The sequence below is a fragment of the Morone saxatilis genome, unplaced genomic scaffold (assembly GCF_004916995.1).
Source record: "Morone saxatilis isolate NCDOM2014 unplaced genomic scaffold, NCSU_SB_2.0 Contig5, whole genome shotgun sequence".
Taxonomy (NCBI): domain Eukaryota; kingdom Metazoa; phylum Chordata; class Actinopteri; family Moronidae; genus Morone; species Morone saxatilis.
In genome coordinates, this window is record NW_023340095.1 from 16,318,698 (window position 1) to 16,323,622 (window position 4,925).

Consider the following 4,925-nt stretch of genomic DNA (forward strand, 5'->3'; position numbering starts at 1 on the left):
CAATTTGGCCCTTGTCAAAGTCGCTCAAATCCTCACACTGCCCATTTTTCCTGCTTCTAACACATCAACTTTAAGGACAAAATGTTCACTTGCTGCCTAATATATCCCACCCACAGACAGGAGCCATGGTAACCAGATAATTAGTGTTATTCACTTCACCTGTCAGTGCTCATAATGTTATGGCTGATCGGAGTATATTCCAGTAGATTCAGAGGAATCATCAGTCGCCAGTCTCTTAGAGTCTGGCGACTGACTGCCTTCATCCTCTTCATTTTTCAGGCTGCAGTACTTATGTTAAACGTGGACCTTAGCATCTCTGTGTCCCCATCTGTCCTTTCATTTCCTCCCTCCTCCCTCTCTCCCTGTTTGTGAGCTTTAGGACAGGTCTGACTGATGACAGGGGCTAAAGGTGATCCCAGAATCCTGATTATGAAAACCCGGCATGCTCTGTTTCTGCAGCAAACCGCCACTAAACGCTCAAACACACTGCAGTGTTTTCAAGGAGACTTGCACATAGACACACACGTGCACACATGCACCTTCATTGCCTTCCCTAAATACTTACGAAATGTACATCCCTCTCATCATCTCGCTGTGCTTCAGTGCACTACACGGTTGTCCCATGTACGTACTTCTTTAGTATTCAGGGATTACTTTGATCTGCTGCAGTCAGCCCAAAGTAATCAGGCTGATCCAGAGCCCTGCAGCTGAACTGGCAGCAGCACTGCCTGGATTTCCCATTTAAGTGAGGATTTGGTTTATCAACAAACCGGATAGTGCCATCCGTTACTCTAAAGTCCGAACACTAAACTGTCCTGTGCTTGCCATGCTGTAGTTTTTTAATCGATTCAGCTTAAGAAGACACTAATTTTTCTTTATCTGAAAAACGTGACCGACCCAGGCTGCATGAGAGGTTTATTTGTTTTTAGTGTAACAGCGCTAACGTTACATTTGGTTTAGTTTTCTTCTCCTGCTGACTACATAAGATCTGCTGGAATATAAACTGATCTATAATTCATATGGTTCTGCCTCTGCCTGGAATCAAACCACGATGGAACGCCAGGCTTAAAAATATGCGTGTGTGCAAAAAAAGGTCAAGAAAATAGCAGATTTAAAAAGTTGCCTCTATTCAAGCTCATCTTGATGAATCTTTTTTTTCTGGCCTTGTTCTCAAGCACATCAGCCTATTACAGAGGAGAGGAAAAACATCAAATGGATGAGAGGAGGGAAGGATTTTGGTTTGCCACAACTCTGCCCCCCTTCCTCTCTCCATCTCCTGACTCCCACACTCCCCTCTGCATTATGGCTACAAGATGGAGCTTTGGCAGACACACACACAGAGCCAGCAACATTCATCTAAGGCTGTTTTTGTGTCGTGCTAAAATGCAACCTCCCCTCAAGCAAACTTAGGGGCCGCAGGACTGAGTGTGCAGTTTGTATACACTGTAAATATAAGCTGTGTGTTTATACTCGTGCACTCCTTTTGCCAAATGTACCCTTATCTCTCTCCCAGTGTGCTGTGTGTGCAAAAAGCATGACAATACAACAACAAACAGTACATAATCATCCATGAAGACCAATGTAATTTTAGGTATTTTGTATCTATTCCTCCAGATATAGTTTTTTGTTAATGTTAACGACACATTATTCATGTTGGTATGTTGTTAATTTCCAATATTTCACAGAAATGGGGGAAATCGTTGCCTGATATCAGACCGAATTGGCAACTCGTTACACTCCGTTACAGTCAACTTGCTGAAGTTGGAGGATTCAAAGGTCTAGACCCAAGGGAAATCTGGTTTTGGAGACATGCTTTAAATTTCTTAGGCATAGCGGTGCTTTGAGCTAAATGCTGATGTCAGCATGCTAGTATACTTACAATGACAATGCTAACGCATAAGCAGGTAAAGTGTTTATGAAGTTCACCGTCTAAGCTTAGCATGGTAGCATGCTAACATCTGCTAATTAGCACGAAACCCAGTACAAGTACAGCCGAGGTTGATGGGCATGTCATCAGTTGTGAGGGAAAAGTCAGGGAATCACCAAAACCATGCAGGTCCATCCTCTAGCGACCATGAACACCAAAATGCAAAATTTCATGACAGTCCCTCCAACAGTTGACCGACCATTCGACCGGCACTGCCATCCATAGAGGGGGGATGAGGGGAGAGGGGGGAGAAGGCATGGAGAGTTGTCCTGTTGCTCGGCACATGTGCTCTTTTTTGTCCTCCTAGGTTTCACTTTCAGTCCATTGTTTGAGTGTTTGGTTCTCCTCCCGCTAACACAAACACACTGCATGCATGCACGCACGCACACACACACACACAGTACAGGCGCAACAGAGTGTTGTGTGTATGAAGTTCTGTGTCACTCATTCCCACCAGCTGCTTATGGGCTTGTGTTAAGCAGTTGTAATTAGAGATTTAAACTCTCTCTCACTCGCTTTTCTGTTTTTCTCTCACACACACTCACTCGCTGACAAACTCCTAAAACTCTCTCTCTATCACCGACTCATGCTCTCTCTCCCTTTCACGTTCCCCCCCTCCCCCCAATTCACCCAAACTGGCACACTCCCCACACTCCCCTCTCTCTCCCTCGCTCTCTCTCTCTATCTCTCTGATGGGATGTCAGTGGAGGATTTTAGCCTATGGGTGTAGATGTAGAGAGAGCTGGCAGTTGATTTCTCTCTCGCTCTCTCTTTCTGAGTGTTTCAGATCTTTGCAGCTGAGACCAGATTTGTCTCTGGATGTTATTTCCTAGCTGGCGAGAAAGCATCAAGAACTACTGCACGGGGGAGATGTTTTAGTGAGGTATGGTGCCACTTGTCTCCTGTTTGTCTGTGTATGAGTTTCTCTGTGTTTACTATTTATATAAGGCCTTGTGGCCAATGGCAATGTGTTCACACTATGATTGTGAGTGCTTTATTTGTTGCATGAATGTTTTTTCCGGAACTGAACAAATATTTCTCAAAGGGGGACATGTCACATAGTGACATATATTTTCCAGGGAGAAAAACCTTCTTCTTCTTAATGGGCACCGTCTTTGTTCACTGTCTGTGGACTGGCCTTTGTTTCTTTCCCTTTTTTCTGTCTTGCATGCTGTTGTTTGCCCCGAGATGTTGCATGTGTTGCCGGCTGGCATCGCAGAAAAAAGAAAAACAGGTTTGTTGGCTTGCTCACTGCACACACACAAACACACACTCCTCCAAAAAAGCCTTTGGGGGGGTGCTGGATGTCAGCTGGGAATCGTCCCAGTTTCAGAGGACCTTGGACGGCTTTTACACAAACGTTGTGTGGTTGTAATATGTACAGTGTGTGTCTGTGTGTCAGTGTTTAACGATAGAGTGAGGGACAACAAAAAAAGCAGGGAAAGGTAGAGACAGAAAAAGTACAAGGGGAAAGTGGAGACAGAAAGAGAAGCGTTGTCATGGGCAGACAAAAAAGAGCAGCGAGGAGAAGAGATTTTATCCTCTGTAAAAGCTTTTTCTGCTTGGTGTGACAGAATGTAGCTGAGTAACAGACAAGAACATAACTCTGCCTGTGTCACCCCACAAAACTCTTTGTTTCACAGGGGCTCACAGATGGGCTCTTTCAGACGGCTGGCTGAGAGTCTACACACACCAGGGTGTGTGTGTGTGTGTTTGTGTGAGTGTGTGTGGTTTGGTGTTAAACCCTTTGGGGTGACATTATAACTGTTAAACACTGATCGATCACTGAAACTGATGTATGAGGAGCCATTTCAGTCACAGCCCCCTTTCAGCAAGGTGTGTGATTGTTTGTGTGTGCGTGTGTGTGTGTGTGTGTGTGTGTGTGTGTGTTACACCCATCTGTCCTCCTGCTCAGCCAGATTGTGGGCCTCTGTGTCTGCCAGCATTGCACGGAGGTAACTGAAAAGATTATCTCATCCACACGGTTCCACAATGCCATTTTCCAGCAGTGGACTTCTGGCTTGTCTTTCTTCTTTCATATTTCTCTCCTTTGGAACGTGGCAAAGCGTGCTGCGTTGATCTGTGGGTGTGCCCGACAAGAGGCTAATGTAATGAAAGCTGTAATCTGTCGGACTGCGTCAGGACAGGACGCAGCCCAGTCCCCTGTGCTGTGGTCAGCTGTTGAGCCACATGGTCTCAAGACTTAGTCACCACCCTCCCTGATAATTATGGGTTGATTTATGAGCAAGAGAAGATGATGACGAAGAGCAGGAGGAGGAGGATGGGAAGAATAGGACGGCTGTGCAAAGACTTTTCCCCGCAAGAAAGCTTTTTGATGGATCTGCTGCTGTCAGAGCTCCAGAGGTGTTCAAGGAATATACAGCCCCCCCCCATTGTTTCACTCATGTAAAGCAGCACCGACTGAGTTGCAATGCAGAGGCCCTGTGGCTTTGGCAAGATTTAAATTACACCTTTTATGCATGATTAAGGAGGGGAATACTTGTTCGGAGTGTGATGTGGTCATGAAAGTCACAGCTGCATAGAATTTAGATTTAGAGAGGAAAAACTAGAAAATACTTCCACCACCTGTTACCTGGAATATCTCTGCCTGCTGTCTGATCAGGGAAGTAAAACCGGTGAAGAATTTCTGCTCGCTAACTGTGGGCCTCCCGACGGTCAAAAGCTTTTACTACATTTTTGATGTCTAACTCGGGTTCTGATCTATTCTTAGATGGGACTGACTGGTTACCACACTTACTGGATTCCCCCCCCCCCAACCCCTTCAGAAGAAAATACATGCATACATACACACTGACACTGAGTAGATGCATTTCATGTGCCTGACGTCAGAAGGCAGACAGCTGACTGGGCAGACAGAAGTGGGGGTAGGATAGGATTAAAGGGGTTAAACCATTCATCTTGGAAAGCCATAGATTTGTTTCACCCACAAATCTGATTAGTGCAAATTGTAATCCACACCAATATGTGCTAATTATAA